We start from the raw sequence: 21,779 nt of genomic DNA, 5'->3' as shown, positions 1-21,779 counted from the left end.
TGCATTAACACTTTCCTCATGATGTCTGATTGTCTGGTGCCTCCTCTTTGTCATCATCTAAAGCAAAAAATTGTAAATGATCTTGTGACCTCGTAGATCTTTGTGCAGGCAAATGTCTCTAAAAATTGAGTCTTTAGGCTATAGTTCAGACTCCAGAGTGTATTGTGTTGCACATTGGCAACAGGCTGTTTGTTTTGTTTACTGACATATTTTACATGTACCCTGGAGTTTTTCTTTAACGGATGCTCATTTTTGTCTAGTGGTTTTTGTTTTAGAAGTTTTAGACATACCGATCCTTGGATCCCCATTCCCCAGTGGTCGGACACATTTTCCATGCACCCTCAGTTATTAAGACCTGCATAGGTCTTGAAGGCTCAGGGAGAGACCAGACCACTGCAGTAGCAGAGGGGAGCAGATGAAGCACTGGGATATCGAAGGTTCAGTAATTGTAATTTATGTAATCTCTGTTATACATCCTAGCCTAGACCAAGAGTAATAATCTACCTAGCCTAGAACAGAAGTGGGGCTTATTCAATCAGTGGCCACACGAAATTTATAACCTTTAAAAAGTAGTCTGCTATATTTTATGAAACAACTTTTTTTTAGTAGGTCATCCCTAATGCAATGGCTTCTCTTTGGTGAGTGAGTGTAATGTAACTTGATATTAATAGCTGGTATAGCTTATATGTTTTTCTGCAAGTGCAACTGATCTTCCATATTTGCGACAGTCAGTCTGGATGAGGTAGATTAGTTATGTGGTGGTCATGGTCACTGGTCACCACTTAAGCCTCCATTACACTTTAACATTTTCTCCAGCCGGCCGGCCGTGCGACCAAGCGGATAAAATCTTTGGGAGATTCCCTTTTACAGTTACACTGCTCGGTGTGTAGAGGGGAATCCCTTTGTACTCTGGCTGGGGAGGACACACAGCTCCGCCCCGGTCAGAGTACAGTAAAGTACTACATCTTCCTGCACAGCTCTGCAAATCTGGGATGACGCAGCAAATTGACACAGACACCACTCTTCTACACACAAATTTATTAGGTGCATCTCACTGAAGTGAATATCAAAAATGGAAAACTGGTATATGTAGAAGTGAAAACATCTCAAGATGTTACATGATTGTCTACAAGGGCTGGGAGATAAATAATTGCCTTTATGTAAGGTTAGGGTGAAGAAGCCATGTGTAATGTATGTATTGTATTATCTATCTAATGTATTTGCTTTTCCTCACAGGTGAAGTCTACATCTTTCACCTCCACGCAGTGGATGAGGAGTCCAACCTGCCTGCATCTGGTTGGCCTGACCGTCCTTCCTCCCCAGCAGCTTCTCCAGGGCATGTTCCCTTCCACCCTCCACTATCCTCCCCCCACCTGGACACAGCCATGGGTGCCGCCTCCTCCTCCTCAGTGCCTCAAGTTGAGGTTTCTCCACCCCTCCCCCCTCCTCCAGAGCCACATTTGGATTACGTGCGGCGCAATGGGGAGGTCCAAGAGAGACATTATGCCTTAACCAGGAGGCTATGTCGCTCCTTGGACCTCCACAATCGATATGTGGCTCTGGAGAGGTGCCTAAGGAGCCTTCAGAGGCAACTGGAGGCTACTCGGCACCTTGGTGAGCAGATGGCTGGGATCAATATGTCCCTACAGCGTCTGCTCACCAGGTCGGGGAGGACATTTTGTAAATAGTTACGTTTTATAATTTTATTTTTCTCTATTGTTCTATTTTAGTTTTATTTTTCAAAATTAAAAATTTGCTGTTCAGAACTACTTGTTTTCTTGAGTTTTGCCTTCCTTGTTAGATTCAATATGTATGTGATGTTTATCTAAATTAACTACTCCATTTATTGTTACAAACTTAGTAGAGGCCTTATAATTGTGGTTTTCCATGTGGATTTAACCATCAGGCTGAACTTAGAAAATATAAGAGATTTCTCTCTACACTATTTCACTGTGCAGAGGGTAATCCCATGTATAATGTGTCCAGCAGTGGCGGAATTATCAGGGTCGCAACAGTCGCAAGCGCGACTGGGCCCTGTAGTTCTCCACCACTTCAGGGGGCCCACTGGCTGCCCACCCGAAGCGTGAAGGGCCCACCTGCCTGTCCGGGGGCTTGTGTCTGTCGGGTTCATGCCGCGGGGAGGGGGGCTTTTACCCACTGCGAGGGGAGAGACCGTGAGCTCTTCCCTCTGCGACTGCGACTGCGCAGTGTTTAGGGATGAGATCGGTGGTGGGGGGATGGGATCAGTAAGAGGTCCCCCTCCAGTACCAGTACCACCATTGCCCCCCTCCAGTACCACCACTGCATTGGTGACACAGGCTGCACTGGTGGACACAGGCTGCACTGGTGGACACAGGCTGCACTGGTGGACACGCTGCACTGGTGGACACGCGCTGCACTGGTGTCACACGCTGCATTGGGGACACAGGCTGCACTGGTGGACACAGGCTTCACTGGTATCACACGCTGCACGGGTGACACATGCTGCATTGGGGGACACACGCTGCATTGGGGGACACAGGCTTCACTGGTGGACACGCGCTGCACTGGTGGACACACGCTACACTGGGGACACACGCTGCACTGGGGGACACAGGCTGCACTTGGGGACACAGGCTGCACTGGTGTCACACGCTACACTGGTGTCACAGGCTGCATTGGGGACCCATGCTGCACTGGTGGACATACGCTGCACTGGTGTCACACGCTGCATTGGGGACACAGGCTGCACTGGTGGACACAGGCTGCACTGGGGTCACACGCTGCACTGGGGGACACAGGCAGCATTGGGGGACACAGGCTACACTGGTGGACACAGGCTGCACTGGTGGACACAGGCTGCACTGGGGTCACACGCTGCACTGGTGGACACACGCTGCACTGGTGGACACAGGCTGCACTGGGGTCACACGCTGCACTGGGGTCACACGCAGCATTGGGGGACACCGGCTGCACTGGTGGACACACGCTGCACTGGTGTCACATGCTGCATTGGGGACACAGGCTGCACTGGTGGACACACGCTGCACTGGTGTCACACGCTGCATTGGGGACACCGGCTGCACTGGTGTCACACGCTGCATTGGGGACACAGGCTGCATTGGTGGACACAGGCTGCACTGGGGTCACACGATGCACTGGGGTCACAGGCTGCACTGGGGACGCAGGCTGCACTGGGGACGCAGGCTGCACTGGGAAAGCAGGCTGCACTGGGGATGCAGTTTGCACTGGTGGACACAGGCTGCAATGGTGGACACGGGCAGGTTGCATTTTTTGGGCATGGATAAAGTTGTTGTTCATAAAAGCTTCCTCTTGACAGTTATGGTAAGTTTAAATCAGAAATGTTTTACTTTGTTATACATTGTAAAAAAAACATAGTATCAAAATAATGCTTTTTGGGGGTGGGGAGTTTTAAGAGGGTGCCTTCCTGATTTCTTGCACCGGGGGCCCTGAGGTTTCTAGTTACACCTCTGGTGTCCAGTCACGCTTTTCAGCTTTCCCCCCACCAGAATACACAGCAGATAGTTACAGCAGGGGTTAACCATACAGCCCTTAACAGTTTACAGGGCATAGGTTGAAGGCTTGCAATCACGAGGGCAACGGTTAACTAGACAGAGGTTCACAGGCTGAGGCTAGCGCAATCACAAGGGGCAACAGCTCAAAGGGCAGGCATCATTTCCAGGGCTTGAGTAACATGGCAGCAGGGTAGATTACTCACACCGGTGACTTCAGACAATTGCAGATGGTCATGAAACAGGCGGTGTCATTGTTATTCAGTAATCTTCATCTGTCTGCTTACCTCCCCTCATGTGTTCAGACTAAGAGGCCAGACACTTCCACCTGGTGGTTTTTATAACCTCTCCTCTAAGCATGGCTCCACCCCAGGCCCTATCAGGGAACCCTATATTAACCTGTGCACCGCAAGCTAGCGGTGATTATCAACCACTATCCAAGGTGTGTTTGGCTTCCTGGTTCCTGCTTGCTGTGTGCTCTACGTTTGTCTCTGTTAGTGACATTGGTGTGTTCTCAGCGATTCCTGTCTGCTTGTGACCTTGACTTTTTGGCATGTCCACAACCATCCCTGTCTGCCTGTGACCCGGAACCTTTGGCGTGTACTCTGTTGTTCCTGTCTGCTAGTTGCCCTGAACTCTGCCTTATCCCCTTACTATCATTGTCGTCCCAGCCTGCTGCTTCCTTCTCCTGTAGTCTACTGTGAGCGTGAGCTGTGAGACCCTAGGATCCGCGACCTGGAGCCAGACTGCAGCGAAGTCCATCCTCACCACTGGAGGCTCTGGTGAACACCTGCTGGCTCTTAGACTCTGCACCCAGGGGGAATCTATGCTCCAGCTCCCATTGGGATCTGTGTTAGTGATCCTGTAGACCTGTGTCCTGAATCTCCCTGGGTACAATCTGCAGCAGTCAGTCCTAAGGTCCGCTACCTATACCTAGCGGTGCACTTCTGACTTCTACGGAGTGCATCTGTCACCTGGTCTCAGGTGACCTGACAGGCAGAGGATCAGAGAGGGCCCTGGTGTCCCCAAGGTAAGAGATGGCAAATAGGAGGGGTCATGGGCATCTGGGTGCAGCTCAGCAGTGACCAACTAATCTATCTTGCATAGAATCACGTTTCCAGCTGTATGTTTCTTTGTTCTATGTTGTGTTGGTAACATATTCTGATCCTTGAGTTGACAGTCGCTCCATCAATAATGATCATTGTCTCTTATTTCCAGACCATCATACAAAAATGGTTAAATTAGCACACGTTGCTATTTGTATGTACAAAGACAGCAACACGTGAGCAGTAGCACCACGTCAAGGCTTCAACCCTTGCTACTGTCCATTCACACAACATTCATTCATGGAATCACACACACTCTAGTCACTCTACACATACACATTCATTACAAAAAAGGGTCATGGAAGAATAAAGGGAGTAATTAGGATTGTTTGAAAAAATCTAATTCTATTTAAATCTTGGGGTCACATCGAAGAGAACTGCTATTGTCAATGTCAACTTCAAGTGGTAAGAAAAAAAAAAAGATTTTCCTCAACATTTGGATGGTTCCTCTGAGTCCCATGTATCTTCTTCACATGGTGGCAATGATTTGGGTCTCACAAGTTAAGGGTAGGGTAACCCAGCTTGGGGAGGTTAAATTTGAGGAAAGTTATTTGTTCCATCAAATGGGGTGTTAGTTGTGCACGGTGTGCATTAAGGATGTTCCCAGTAATAGAGAAAAATCTCTCACTTTGCACACTTTGGTTGGAGGACAGGATAGTAGTTTCTGGGCAACCAGGCAAAGAGCAGGCCACACACTTTTCTTACCATCCCAATAGGTCAAAGGGTCCTCTGTAGGAAGCAAAGGGGCTTCATATAGGTAAGCCCTGACCATTTCAGAGGCACTGCTCTCCTCTCGATTACCTGCTGCTTGACCTGCATCCACCAACATGCACATGCTCCACTCAGTTGTTTTTGAGTGATGGTGCCAGGCCTTGGAATAGCAGTCATTGCAGGTGAATGTTCCAAATTGGCCTCATTCAGCATACCTCTTTGTTGCTGCAAATTATGGACTCTTTCAATTCGTTTTTCTTTCCAGTAGGAGAGGATGTTGTCTCTGAGTGCCAGTTTACCTTTGATCCTGGGATCACACAGAGTAGCCAGCATGAGTTCAGGGCTTTTGCGGACACGGTAATTTAGCCGATCTTTTAAATTGTCTTGTAGCTTTCTGATGAAAGACGCTACATCGGCATGAAGTGGGCTGCCACAAACAGGCTCACTGTTTTCTAGGAATGATCCCATCTTATCTATGAGATAGGTAAACGAGGGTATGACCTGTCCTAGGCAGGCATTGCTCTGACTCAAGTTTTCCGTCACATTACGAAAAGGTTTTAAGATAGAAACAAGCTGCCCAATTATACACCAGTCATCACGTCCCAGTGTGGAATCAATCCCAATGCTATGGTGAGATGATAGATTGTGGATGGCTGTCTTTTGCTCCAAAATGCGTTCCAGCATTTCCAGGGTATAGTTCCACCGGGTGCTGACATCTTGTTTCAGGCGATGTATGGGGAGCCCTGATTGTTCTTGCTCCTCCCTCAACAGTTGACTAGCAACTACACTGCGGTGGAAATGCCCTGCAATCTTCCTGCAAAGGTCCAAGATTTGAGCAATCTTGTTGTTTTTCTCCACTGGGATTGCACCCTTGACCATTAAATGCAGTATGTGTGCAGAACATCGCACACCGACAAAAGATCCATCTTGGAGCGCTTTGACCATGTTTGAACCTCCGTCTGTTACTATGAACCCAACAGAAACATTGGTGACTGCCCGCTCTCCAAACCAAATGGCCAACATCGCTCTAATTGCCCGCAATATGTTGGCAGAGCTGTGTCTATCATCACGGACTTCTTTGTGGAGCAGGAAAGCTTGATAACCCTGCTGGTCTTGAGCTGCAGACCTGCTCCCTGATGAAGTTTGAGCTCTTGCAGTAGTGCCACCACCAACAGGCACGGTGGCCTGCCACCAGTGTGCAGTCAAAGACAGGAAAGCATGTTGACCGCTGGGAGCTGTCCACAAATCAGTGGTCAAATTAATTGCCTGACTCTCAGCTTTGGCCATTTTTTCCTTTAAGAATGCAACACATGAATGGTATAGTGCTGGAACAATCTTTCTGCTGAAAGTTGTTCGTGTAGGAACAACGTATCGTGGAGCAAGGGCATGCATCAGCTGTTTAAATGGCTCCCCTTCAATCATGCGAAAAGAGGCTCCTCCAACAGCAATGAATTGGCCAATGAGGCGGGTGATCTTGTTGGCCTGCTGTTTTGACATGCCCTTGGAACTAAAGCCAACAAAACTGTCTAGAGTAGGCTGATAATGTCCTTGGGAGGATGAGGAGCCTGATTGGGCCTGCAGTGGAACTACTGCATGTGGACGGTTTGTCCTAATTGAACCCTCTCTATGGGCTGTGCTCTGAGTCTGTGGTGTGGTTGAGGAGGTACCACCAGTACAGTCAGAGTCTGTTATGCTGCTTCCTGCGCTACCATCTTTTTCTGCCTCTGCCCGCAGTAAACTAGAACTGTGGTGATTTTTGAGATGAAGGTTCATACCAGCGTTGGTTAAATGTCCCAACTTTTTACCCCTGCTGACTTGCTTCGCAAAGAACCCGCCTTCCAATGTTTGGAAGTATTTCCACACATTGCTACGGCGGGATGCAGCCCCTTTACCCTGATCACTAGTAGTAGTAGTATGGGCTGATATAGCTGCATCAGGTAGCACACCAGTGCTGGAAGCTGTTGCCACTACAGTTACACTTGGTGAACTAGTGCTAATTACAGGGGTGCTGGGGAGGTCATCATCACAGGATTCTTCCTCCATAATAACAGAGGGAGAAGGGGAGTTAGCAGCAGATGAAAAAAGTGGACTGCTACCTGTCCTACTCCTCACAGAATATTCCTCTTGCACATTCGCTACGTCATGCTGCAACTCTTGTGGGGTAAGAGTGTATAAAACGTCTGCAGTGGTTGGGGAAAGAGGAGCATCACATTCAGAATCATTCTCTTGGGCCAATGACAAAAAAGTCTCACACTTTGTCTCTGCTGCTGTCTACCTCAATTGCTTCTTTGGGGAGCTGGGCAGTGGCACTGGCTGTGTGATTGGTGGTTGTGAGTGTACAGGCAACTCCACTTGTTTTATACTAGGTTTCTTGCCTATCCCATAAAAATAAGAAGCCATGACACCTGTAGAAGCAGAAGGAACCACTGCACTGGCAGTGGAAGCGGCAGCAGATGGTGGTCTGGCAGGAAAACTCCTAGTAGAACTGGTGGTGGTGGTGGAACTAGCTTTGCTGGTGGCAGTGGTGGTGGCACCCACTGTTGTGGACAGCATGTTTGTGGTGGCAGAAGTGTCAGAGACACTAGTAGCAGAGACCTTGCCACTTTTTTTAGCAAGGCGTCCACCGCGACCACGACCACTACCTCTACCTGCCTTTGTGTTTCCAGTAGAACGGTACACTGCTGTTTCTGTATATATATTATATACTCGTTCAAACAGAAACTGGTGGACTGGTGATAGCGATCACTAATCAGACAGGTAACAAGTCTAATAAAGCCCAACACAACACAGGCAGCCTCTGAGGCTATCACAGCAACACTAGCAGCAACACTAGAATCACTAAGGTTCTCACACTAACACTATAGCATCAGATTTTTAGGAAAAAGCTAAGTTCAACTGTAGCTTGCTTCACTATTGTTCTGCTGCTGTGCTTATGCTTGATTGCTAAATGATTCAGGAACACAAATGGACTAGCTAAGATTGACTGTCTTCTGAAATAATTCAGTGTGTCTCTCTCTCTGCTAGCAAATCGTAAGTGAATGTAAGTTGGCTGTACACGTGTACTGTTAGTTCCGGCTATTTTACTGCTCCTCCTCTTTGGTTACAATCAGCCAATAACATTCATCATCATCATTATTTTTTTTATTTTACTTCCCCCACCCAATTCCAGAATCTTTTCTCTCTGTTGAATCTGTTCTCTCTATGTGGAATATTTACTCTCTGTCAAAGCTTTTCTATATAATCTTGGACTAATAGAGGTAAACTAAACTTAGGCACATTCGACCACAGGTTCAATCGACAGATTGTTATTGTCAGAGTCACGTCGAATCACCTATCTATATCGAACGGTCACATCGAATCTCCTATTCTATATCGAACTGTTGTAACAACGAAAATGGAAAAAAAGCATTTATTTATGTCGGATCTTTTGTTTTTCGGATTCTGCGCTTTCGTTATCGTTTGTCAAAACGAAAATACCTGAAATTCGGACGAAAACGAATGCACATATCTAGCGGCTGCATGCCAGATGTTGTAGGCAGGTGGAGTAGGACCTAGCCAACCTCCTCTCCCATTCTGTAGCCTGTAGAGCGGCGGGTGGGTGACTGGTCAGGGGGGTGGGGGGTTGTGTTGGCTGGGCAGTACTGGAGTGCACCTGACTGAGGGATTAATGGAGCCATGGAGAAAATGTTCTGGCACTGGGTTCTGCAGCAGAACTCTGGGACTTACATGAAATCTCGATATGGTCATGGCGATTCCGGGACGATTGGGAGTGGTATGTAGTGTGCATGGACATAAGTTTCTGGCCTCATGGAGCTTACAATCTAAGGTCCCTAACTCACATTCATACACAATAGACATATGCACATATGCACACTGAAATATTTTGTTTCAGTATTTCGTTTTCGTCCGAAAAATTTAGTTTCTCCCGAAATTCATTTTTATTTATTTTGTTTCGTTAAAAAATGCATTCGTCCCAAAATCAGAAATAATTAAGGTCGAATCTGTCATTGAAGGCTTATGGTGTCTGTCAAATGTTCTAAGAAGATTCGATGGAGCAGCTAAACTGCACGACGCCGCAATCGTACATTTCCAGTCGAATGTTCCGCCTACAAGCTATAGTAGAATTCTAATGTTGTATGACACTAGTAATAATTATATTTATTAATTATTACTGCTAGTCAACCAATATTAGAATTCTTCTATAGCCTATGGGCAGAGCATTTGACCATAAATGTCCGCTCGCGGTGAGTGTTTCGTCAAATCTTCACATCAAATCTTTCCTCTGTATGTCGAATAATCTTGGACTAATAGAGTTAGGTTAGGCACATTCAACCTTTTTTGCTATTGTCTCTATAATGTTGAATCTTTTCTCTCTATATCGAATCTTTTCTGTCTAGGTAGAATAATCTTGAACTAATAGAGCAAAGGTTAGGCACATTCGACCACAGGTTCGATGGACGCAGATCGCTATTGTCAGCGCCATGTCGAATCTCCTATCTATATCGAACTGTTCTAACGAAAACGAAAAATTTGTTTATGTCGGATCTTTCGGTTTTTGTATTCTGCACGTTTGTTATTGTTTGTTAAAACGCCTTAAATTCAGATGAATATTGGGACAGGAGCCAAATAATATACCAGAATGTGTTTGTAGACTGAGAGGAAACACACACAGGAACAGAGAGAATTTGAAAACTTCAGGCAAGTAGTGCTGTGGTTGGGATTGGAACCAACAACCCTAGGGCTGCAGGCAGAAGTTCTAACCCAGGCATGCTCCACCAATGGCCCAGTGAGCCATCTGATGTGGCCTGCAACTTCAAATATATGGCAACACGTACAGCTTGCTTCGGGTGCACACTTCTCTACTGAATGATTGCCAGTCCTCCATAATCCTGTTGGCTGTCTCTGCTTTCCTCTTTCTTTCCTAACACACAGCACGGGGAAAGGAGCCTTTAGCCGAATGTATTACATCTAGTGGCATCATAGGTGTGCGCATCCTATAGCATTAGGGTGTGCACCCAAGGCTAAAACACACATGCCTTTCTCTGCACCCTCAGCTGCATGGGACAGTGAATGATGGGCAGTGTTCTGTGCTGGGCAGCTTCTTGCTCATGCACAAACTGAAGCATAGTAAACATAGTTTACTATGCTTCAGTTATGAATTAACACAGGGAGTGAGTGTGTTCATTTAGAAAAGGAAGGTGCTGGTAAATTACATAATTACTAGCCCTTTCCCCCACTCCACATTCTGAATCATTCCCCACAGCAGCTGGGGTGAGAGGAGGAAAGCTAGCAGCTCTGTGGGGCAGGGGGCCAACACGGGGGTAGCCTGGGCAATAGGGAGAATTGGCCCTGCACATATTGATTAGGGTGTGCCAAGGCACACCCCCTGCATACGTCAATGAGAGCTTGGTCTCATTTCATATCATTAGGGTTGTATTATGTTTTTAGCTTAACCACTACCTGCCGTTGCCATAGCCGAAAGATGGCTACAGCGCAGGCTTACTTTTCCGGGAGGGCCTACATGTACGTTCTCCTGTGATCTCACTGTTCGCGAGCCTCTGCTTGGACGCAGCTGATCACAGATCAGGGTAAAGGGCCAACCACAGCAGCCTTTTACCACATGATCAGAAGTGTCCAACGACAGCGCATGACAAGATGTAAACACAAGCCGTTTATCCGCGTTTTTTTTTTTTTCTCACGATGACAGCATGAGGAGAGAAGAGAGCCAATAACCGGCTCATGTTAAAGGAACATCGGCACTGATTATCAGTGTTGAGATTATCAATGCAGTCCCAACAGTGCTGCCAATCACTGCCCACCAGTGCTGCCAATCAGTGCCCATCAGTGTCATCTACCAGTGCAGCCTCATCAGTTCCGCCTCATCAATGAAGGAGAAAAGTTACCTTTGCAAAATTTTGTAACAAACTATGGGTGTACATACATTTCACCCCTGTAGCATTTGCGGGGAAGTGCCGCACACTGAATGCAACCTATTCAAGTCAATGAGCCATCCATTCAGAGCTGCAGTGTGGTGATGCTGACTTTTAGGGGTTAAAAGAGGTGGTGACAAGGCAATATATTGCATTTTCCTGCAATGACATCGTCTTTAATGAAACTAGTAGGGCAGAGATGGAACACATGTCACTATGCATATGTAATCCCGCCACAGCCATCTTGGATTCTGGAATGGGAGTTGTTTATTAGACATGTGCGCCGTCAATAAATGTGTTTCGTTTTGTACGAAAATGAATTAATATTTCGTAATTTGTGTCAGAAATTCAATTTGGATTCGTACACAATACAAATTTTCGGTAGATTCGTCAACTTTTCGTAAAATAACGAAAGTTTGTTATGATGAATTTATCATTATGAGGGGCTCCCACCATCCCTGTGCTGTGCTGACTTCCTGGGTTTTTAACCTTTAGGTTCATTAACTTTTCGTAAAAATAAAAAATGTTCGTTGTGATGAATTTATCATTATGAGGGGTTGCCACCATCCCTGTGTTGTGCTGACTTCCTCTGATTGGGGAACAAAACACCAGTCACGTTTCTGTTGTAAGGGAATTTGGATCTGAAATTCCGAAATTCGTTAACGAAATTTCGTATAAAATTCATAAGCATAGAAATTCCCACAGGGTTGCCACCATCCCTGTGCTTAGTTACCAGGTCTATACACCTGCTGTGTCTACTATGAGGGGTTCCTACCATCCCTGTGCTGAGATCCCAGGTCTCAGTGTACACCCTGTGTCCATTATGAGGGGTTCCCACCATCCCTGTGCTGACTTCCTGAGGTTTTAACTTTTAGGTAAGTTAACTTTTCATAACAATTACAATTTTTGTTATGATGAATTTATTATTATGAGGGGCTCTCATCATCCCTGTCCTGTGCTGACTTCCTGGGTTTTTAACCTTTTAGGTTCGTTAACTTTTCGTAAAAATAACAAATGTTCGTTATGATGAATTTATCATTATGAGGAGTTCCCACCATCCCTGTGTTGTGCTGACTTCCTCTGATTGGTGAACAAAACACCAGTCACTTTTCTGTTGTAAGGGAATTTGGATCCGAAATTAGTTAACGAAATTTCGTATTTTGTATAAAATTTGTAAGCATAGAAATTCCCACAGAGTTCCCACCATCCCTGTGCTGAGTTCCCAGGTCTGTACACCTGCTGTGTCCATTATGAGGGGTTCCCACCATCCCTGTGCTGAGTTTCCGGGTCTGGGTGTACACCCGCTGTGCCCATTATGAGGGGTTCTCCCCATCCCCTTGCTGACTTCCTGGGGTTTTAACTTTTAGGTTCGTTAACTTTTTGTAACAATTACGAATTTTCATTACGAGGAATTTATCATTATGATGGGTTCCCACCATCCCTGTGTTGTGCTGACTTCCTTTTAGGTTTAATTTTTCGTAACAATTACAAATTTTCGTTTCGAATTTGGATCCGAAATTCGTAAACGAAATATCGTATTTCGTACAGAATTTGTATGCATAAAAATTGGTATTTCGTATTCGTTTAAAATTTTCAATTCCAATCTCACATGTCTATTGTTTATATGATATGGAGTGCCTGGTTGCCATCTCTTAATTGTAAGTGCATTTACCACAATAACCACTTGACCGCTGGGCACTTAAAGAAGGATTTCACTGTGAAAAAAAAATATTAAAAGCCAGCAGCTACAAATACCGCAGCTGCTGACTTTTAATAAATGGACACTCACCTGTCCCTGGATCCAGCGATGTCGGCAGCCGAGGCCGATCAATCGCTCAGCTCTCGGCTGCTGCCGCCACCATTCTAGGTGAGGGAATCAGGAAGTGAAGCGTTGCGGCTTCACTTCCCCCTTCCCTACTGCGCATGCGCGAGTCACGCAGCGCAATAGGAATTGTCCGCGCTGTCTCTGGGACCCGTGTGTGTCCCAGCAGACAGCGCGCAGGGACAGGAAGAGGCATAGACTCCCGTGGGAGTCTATGCCCGGAAGTGGGTGTAAATACCTGTCTTTGACAGGTATCTGCACCCCCCCCCCCCCTGAAAGGTGCCAATTGTGACACCGGAGGGGGGGAGGGTTCCGATGAGCGGAAGTTCCACTTTAGGGTGGAACCTCGCTTTAAAAACCCTTAATAACCAGACCAATTTTCAGCTTTCGGTGCTCTCACATTTTGAATGACAATTACTCAGTCATGCAACACTGTACCCATATGAAATTGTTGTCCTTTTTTTCACACACATAGAGCTTTCTTTTGGTGGTATTTAATCACCGCTGGGTTTTTTATTTTTTGTGCTATAAAAGAAAAAAGACCAAACATTCTGTAAAAAAATAATTTTTCTTCATTTCTGTTATAAAATTTAGCAGATTAGTAATTTTTCTAAATACATTTTGCCCAAAATGTATTTCACTACATATCTTTGGTAAAAATAAGTACAAATTGGTGAATATTATTTGGTATTTTGAAGGTTATAGAGTCCACAAGCTATGGTGCCAATATCTGAAAATTGATCACACCTTAAGTACTGACGGCCTATCTCATTTCTTGAGACCCTAACATGCCGGAAAAGTAAAAATACCCCCCAAATGACCCCTTTTTGGAAAGAAGACGTTCCAAGGTATTTAGTAAGAGGCATGATGAGTTTTTTGAAGTTGTCATTTTTTCCCACAATTCTTTGCAAAATTAAGATTTTGTTTCCTTTTTTTTTTTCAAAAATTGTCATATTATCAGGTTATTTCTCACGCACAGCATATGCATACCACAAATTACACCCCAAAACACATTCTGCTATTACTCCCGAGTATGGCGATACCACATGTGTGAGACTTTTACGCAGCGTGGCCACATACAGAGGCCCAACATGCAGGGAGCACCATCAGGCGTTCTGGAGCACCCAGGACAATTCTGACATTTCTCTCCTACATGTAAAAATCATAATTTATTTGCTAGAAAATTACATAGAACCCCAAAATATCATATTTTTTTTTTAGCAAAGACCCTAGAGAATACAAAGGTGGTCGTTGCAACTTTTTATCTCTCACGGTATTTGCGCAGCAATTTTTCAAACGTGTTTTTTTAGGAAAAAAAACTGTTATGGGCTTAAAAAAAAAACAAAGCAGTAAAGTTAGCCCAATGTTTTTGCATAATGTGAAAGATGAAGTTATGCTGAGTAAATAGATACCTAACATGTCACCCTTCAAAATTGCACACGCTCGTGGAATGACGCCAAACGTCGCTACTTAAAAATCCCCATAGGCGACGCTTTACATTTTTTTACTGGTTACATGTTTTGAGTTACAGAGGAGGTCTAGGGCCCAAATTATTGCGCTCACTCTAACGTTTGCAGTGATACCTCACATGTGTGGTTTGAACACCGTTTTCATATGTGGGCGGGACTTATGTATGCGTTCGCTTCTGCATGCGAGCACATGGGGACAGGGGCACTTGAAATTTTTTAATTTTTTTATTGTTCATTTTACTTTATTTAGTTTAGTTTGACATCCCTTGTAATAGGAATATGGCATGACAGGTCCTCTTTACAGGGAGATGTAGGGTCAATAAGACCCAACATCTCACCTCTAGGCTGGGAAGCCTGAAATAAAAAAAAACAAAAAAAACAAAAAAAACTATTTCTGGCTTTGATCATATTGGCGAGTCGGTAGAAGCACTGGAGGGCGGTGGGAGGTCCCCTCTCGCCTCCTGTAAGAACGATCAAGCAGCCGAACAGCCGCTATGATTTTCTTATGGTGTAGAGAATGGCCGGCTGAAAAAGCTGATATCTGAATAATGCCTGGTCACGGATGCTCTCGAATGTGTGCCCCAGGGGGCGCGCGAGAGCGGAATTCTGGGAGGACGTCATATGACGGCCTCCCAGAGTTAAGTAACCACCCTGTAGCCATCATTCGGCTATGGGTCAGTTGTTAAGTGGTTAAATTAGTGTTTTAATTGGGATTACACTATGGAGAGCCTGTCTTTTTGTTTTTCATGATCCTATGTCCAATTGAGTATGTATGCTCTGTGATTTATTACAACGCAGCAGTACCATCATCTGACATGTGGTTTTGAGGAAAACTGAATATCTTGGATTGATACACCAGTGTTAGTTGACCACTCCTAAGGCTAGGTTTCCACTAGTGCGACTTTTCATGCAATTTGGATCTGAAAAGTCGCATGACAAGTCGTACCCCATGATTTCCAATGAGTAACAATTATATCTGTGCGACTTCAAGACGCAGTGACTTCAAAGTAGTCCCTGCACTACTTTGGTCCCACTTTGATGCGACATGAGGTCCATAGACCTCAAGAATACACAGGCATTGCTTCAAGACGCGGCATTAAATTGCGGTAAAAAAAGTGGCAAAATCACGCGATTCATAATATTTTGGTAAGCCTCCTTCTGTTGCACACTGAGGTGCTGTTTGGTTTATTATAAAGTCCCCATGCACAGGGTGTAATGCCACGTACACACGATCAGACTATCCGGCGGACAAACCGCCGTAAAGTCCGCTGGACTGTACGAACGAGCGGACCTGCCCACACACGGGACTTTTCCAGGTGGCCTAGGTCCGGCAGACATAGTCCGCCGGACTATCCACCGTACTTTTGAAATGAACGGACTTGCCCACACACAGAGGAAATAGCGAAGGAAGTCAATGTTGCCACCTTCGGCGGCGAGATTGACACGTCGCTGGCCCCGTCACCTGGTATGGACTTAAAGGGGAAGACCTATGGTGAAAAAACAGCGTGGGGGTCCCCCCCAGGTCCATATAAGCCGGTCAGGAAAGGGGGTGGGGACGAGCGAGTGCCCCCCCTCCTGAGTCTTACCAGGCCACGTGCCCTCAACATGGGGGGTGCTTTGGGGAAGTGGGGCCGCACGTCCACCCACCCCAAAGCACCTTTTCCCCATGTTGATGTGGACAAGGGCCTCTTCCCGACAACCCTGGCCGTTGGTTGTTGGGATCTGCGAGCGGAGGCTTATCGGAATTAGGGAGCCCCCTTTAATAAGGGGGCTCCCGGATACCGGCCCCCCACCCTATGTGAATGAGTATGGGGTACAATGTACCCCTATCCATTCACCTGTGAAAAAAAATTTAAATAAAACAAAACACACAAGGATTAAAAATAGTTTATTGCACAACTCCGGGGGTCTTCTTCCGTCTTCGGGGGTCTTCTCACCGGACTCCTCTGCTATCTTCTGCTAGCTCTTTTACTAGCGGAGGAGCCCGGCTTTCTTCTTCGTCGCCGCCCTCTTCTTCTGATTTCGGGGGTCTTGTCCCCCTCTTCGGTTCTTCTTGCCGGGCCTCCGCGCCTTCTCCTAGCTCTTTTACAAGTGGTGGCCCGGTCTTTTATCGCCGCTGTCTTCGCCGCCTTCTGTTCTTCTCTTCTTGAGCTGTTGACTCGTCGCTGTCTCTGGCCACAATGACAGGGATGCGGTGTGCGGCAATATATAGGGACATCGCCAGGTGATGTCCCCGCCCATTATGATGTCACAGTCCCAGTGGACTCTGGGACTGTGACATCATAATGGGCGGGGACGTCACCCGGAGATGTCCCTATATATGTCCCTATATATGTCCCTATATAAGTCGCCGCACGCCGCGTCGCTGACTCCCTGTCATTGTAGCCAGAGACAGCGACGAGTCAACAGCTCAAGAAGAGAAGAACAGAAGACGGCGAAGACAGCTGCGATAGAAGACCGGGCCACCGCTTGTAAAAGAGCTAGAAGAAGGCGCGGAGGCCCGGCAAGAAGAACCGAAGAGGGGGACAAGACCCCCGAAGAGGGGGACAAGACCCCCGAAGTCAGAAGAAGAGGGCGACGAAGAAGAAAGCTGGGCTCCTCCGCTAGTAAAAGAGCTAGCAGAAGATAGCGGAGGAGTCCAGCGAAAAGACCCCCCAAGACGGAAGAAGACCCCCCGGAGCTGTGCAATAAACTATTTTTAATCCTTGTGTGTTGTGTGTTGTGTTTTATTTACATTTTTTTCACAGGTGAATTCACATAGGGTGGGGGGCCACTATCCGGGGGCCCCCTTATTAAAGGGGGCTCCCAGATTCCGATAAGCCCCCCGCCCGCAGACCCCGACAACCAATGGCCAGGGTTGTTGGGAAGAGGACCTTGTCCTCATCAACATGGGGACAAGGTGCTTTGGGGTGCCCATGTTGAGGGCACGCGGCCTGGTATGGCTCAGGAGGGGGGGTGCCGCTTGCTCGCCCCCACCCCCTTTCCTGACCGGCCGGGTAGCGTGCTCGGATAAGGGTCTGATATGGACCTGGAGAAGGGGGTTCAGCAGTGTGGGGCAGATGTGCAGTGTGGCAGATGTGAAAGGAGTTGTATTGGTGGGGCAGATGAGCAGGAGGAACAGAGGTGGGGCAGGAGATCAGGGGGAACATATGTGAGCAGGTGGGTACAGTCTGGTGGGGCAGATGAGAAAGGAGGTTACAGTGGTGGGACTGATGCTACTAAAAACACTATTCTGGTCTTTTGTATATTACAGGTGAAAGGATATGGTTGCAGCTGGATCTGCACGCAGTCATGGAGGATATGCGGACAGCAGAGGAAAGGCAGCTGGAAAGAATTGAGAACCTTGCTGGGAGGCGGTTTTAGGCACTGCATCAGGATGCACAGGAAGCTATGCGCCAGGAGGAAGAAATCTCCCGGCAGCAGATGGAGCAGTTGGCTACCTTCAACCAGGCCTTCCTCTGCGTCCTGGGTCAGCTTGTTTAAGTGCTTGGATCCCAGGTCACCACCAAGACAGTAGTGCCTTTCATGCAGCACAGGACCTGTACACTTGTTTTTGTTAAAACATAGTTAAGTTTCTGTAAAAAAAAAATCTTTGTTAATATATTTCTTTCTCGTACATCACGGGACACAGAGACTCAGTAATTACTGGTGGGGTATAGGGTATCACTAGGTGATTGGACACTGGCACACCCTAGACAGGAAGTTCAATCCCCCATATAACCCCTTCCCCTACTGGAGGTATCTCAGTTTTTTCGCCAGTGTCTTAGGTGTTGGTCACAAGTAAAGATGTGCTATGCTGAGCTCCACTGGAATATCCTTACTGGGGCCAGATATGCAACAGGATCCATTCAAAGTGTCTTTTCCAGACCGAATTGGATAGTACCCGGGCCTTGTGTCCGAAGAAACAAGGTTTTACCTATAACGCTTCTCTTTTTAGAGAGCTGGACCCTGGGATCCAGTATTTGTTTTTTTTACCATATTCCTGGCAGGGTGCTTTACGGGCCCAGAACTGCGGATCCCCCTATTCAAGGGAGCCCCAGTCTCTGAAGGTTTTTTTCCTAACGGAGCCCACCGTGAGAGGTGAAGATTGGGTCTGTTATTCAGACCCTGCAGCTGGATAAGGTAAGGGAGACTCCTCAAGAATTTTTCTAATTCTAGTAGGTTTTCTCCTTTAAAGTAAATGTATGCTATGCCTATAGTCGCCACCGGGGGCTTCCAAGAGCACATACCCTTTCATGTCTGATCTGTCTGCTGGGTGTCCACGCTCTATGCTCCTCCAGCCATGCTCCAGGAAAGATGAAGGTAAGGGTTTTTTTTTCCTTCTGGGATTCTCCCTCCACAGATTAGGAGGCTGAGACAGGCCTGGGCAGAGAGCGGTAATATACCCCACCACCCGCTGCCGTCCACCCAGTCTGCCGCCGCCATTACAGGGGCTTCACATCCACTGGCCCTTCCCTCTCCTCTGTCCCAGCCTCCCCTTCATGCTTGCCAGCAGGGTTAGAGCCTCTGCTCACGCGGGGGGGGTGGAAGTGGTCGGAGGGGAGGCGGAGCAATAGGCTACACAGGCTTTAAAGTGCACTCTTTTTCAGATGCGCACAGCCTATGAAGGGACACAGAGCTGACATGCGCATGTGAGTGTGGGAGACACAGGCATTCCCAGGCAGCATTTACTTAGGCACCAGACTGAGTCTTAAGTAGCAGCGGCAGTTGCTGGACTACAGGGCTCAGCAGTCAGTGCATTTTTTTGTGGTACCTCTACCTTTTGTTGCTTTGCACTATGGGTAAAAGAGGTACAAGTACCCTGAAGAATAGGGGTTCTAAGGGGTCCCCTTCAGGCTCTGATGACCCCCCTCTGCAGCACCTTCCCCCCCCCCTGCAGGACCCAGGGAGGCTGACCAGGGAGAACCGTTGGGGTCAGGGGCTGCAGCTGCTTTTGGCACTTCAGCCCCTGTGTACATTACACAGGAGGTTTTTTCCTCAACCATAAACGGTTTAGAGGAAAGATTAGTGGCCTTAATCGCATCTTCACTCAGTGGAAGAAAACGCACTAGGCCCCCCTCTGTCACCCAGGACCCTCAGAGTGAGCAACTCTGGGATAAAGTAGAGGAATCCCCCTCAGAGGATCGGGAGGAAACTGATGATTCCACTTCTGAGGAATCTAGTGGAGAAGGGCCCTCTTCAGCTTCTCAGGATGAGAAAATGTTGGTGCAAATTCTTGCTGGATTGGTCCGTTCCACGTTTAAGTTACCCGTACCTGAGTCCGTTAAAGAACCCACTTCTTCTCTGGGTTCACTGAAACCTCCTCAAACTGCACATGCTTTTCCTGTCCATGGTTTGCTGGAAAGGCTTATCTATTCTGAGTGGGATCACCCAGATAAACATTTTTTTCCTCCTAAAAAGTTTTCTACACTTTATCCTATGGAGGAAAAATGTACTAAGATGTGAGGTATACCGGCAGTTTACGCCGCCATTTTCTCCGTAAACAAAAGCCTGACTTGTCCTGTTGACAATGCTCTGATCATAGTTGCCAACGGTCCCGGGATTAGGACATTTGTCCCAAATTAATTTTGTCCCAGGACATTCGGTTTGTCCCGGGAAATTCAAATTTCCAGTTTTTCTGGATGTCTCCGCCGGCCGCCATTTTTAAGAAGACCAGCAGCTGGTCTTTAATAGAGAACCTGTGGCGCCGCCCACCCCCGCTGCCAGTGTGTGTTTGTAAAGTGCAGTGGGCGGCGCCACAGTTCAAAGTTAGTCTCCATGCGGCAACGTGAACGACGGTATGTCGGGGGCCAGTCTGTGGATGGGATCTGTCAGAGGGGGCCAGTCTGTGGATGGGATCTGTCAGAGAGGGCCAGTCTGTGGATGGGATGTCATGTCAGAGGGGGCCAGTCTGTGGATGGGATGTCATGTCAGAGGGGGCCAGTCTGTGGATGGGATGTCATGTCAGAGGGGGCCAGTCTGTGGATGGGATGTCATGTCAGAGGGGGCCAGTCTGTGGATGGGATGTCATGTCAGAGGGGGCCAGTCTGTGGATGGGATGTCATGTCAGAGGGGGCCAGTCTGTGGATGGGATGTCATGTCAGAGGGGGCCAGTCTGTGGATGGGATGTCATGTCAGAGGGGGCCAGTCTGTGGATGGGATGTCATGTCAGAGGGGGCCAGTCTGTGGATGGGATGTCATGTCAGAGGGGGCCAGTCTGTGGATGGGATGTCATGTCAGAGGGGGCCAGTCTGTGGATGTGATGTCATGTCAGAGGGGGCCAGTCTGTGGATGGGATGTCATGTCAGAGGGGGCCAGTCTGTGGATGGGATGTCAGAGGGGGCCAGTCTGTGGATGTCATGTCAGAGGGGGCCAGTCTGTGGATGGGATGTCATGTCAGAGGGGGCCAGTCTGTGGGTGGGATGTCATGTCAGAGGGGGCCAGTCTGTGGATGGGATGTCAGAGGGGGCCAGTCTGTGGATGTCATGTCAGAGGGGGCCAGTCTGTGGATGTGATGTCATGTCAGAGGGGGCCAGTCTGTGGATGGGATGTCATGTCAGAGGGGGCCAGTCTGTGGATGGGATGTCATGTCAGAGGGGGCCAGTCTGTGGATGGGATGTCATGTCAGAGGGGGCCAGTCTGTCAATGGGATGTCATGTCAGAGGATGCCAGTCTGGAGGGGGATGGTATGTCATGTCAGAGGGGGCCAGTCTGTGGATGGGATGTCATGTCAGAGGGGGCAAATCTGTGGATGGGATGTCATGTCAGAGGGGGCCAGTCTGTGGATGGGATGTCATGTAGGAGGGGGCAAGTCTGTGGATGGGATCTGTCAGAGGGGGCCAGTCTGTAGATGGGATTTGTCAGAGGGGGCCAGTCTGTAGATGGGATTTGTCAGAGGGGGCCAGTCTGTAGATGGGATTTGTCAGAGGGGGCCAGTCTGTAGATGGGATTTGTCAGAGGGGGCCAGTCTGTAGATGGGATTTGTCAGAGGGGGCCAGTCTGTGGATGGGATTTGTCAGAGGGGGCCAGTCTGTGGATGGGATCTGTCAGAGGGGGCCAGTTAGGAGGGGCTCCGCTGATGGACACCAGATGTGAGGAAGGCTCCGCTGATGGACACCAGATGTGAGGAAGGCTGTTGTGATGGACACAGATGCGAGGAAGGCTGCTCTGATGGGGCACCTGATGTAAGGAGGGACTCTGATGGGGCACCTGATGGCATCTGGTGGCAGGCAACGTGGCTAGTGACGCGC

This window comes from Lithobates pipiens, unplaced genomic scaffold, assembly GCF_037356315.1.
Source record: "Lithobates pipiens isolate NorthernLeopardFrog02 unplaced genomic scaffold, aLitPip1_a1.2 Scaffold_27, whole genome shotgun sequence".
Lineage (NCBI taxonomy): Eukaryota > Metazoa > Chordata > Amphibia > Anura > Ranidae > Lithobates > Lithobates pipiens.
This window is presented reverse-complemented; position numbering follows the sequence as displayed.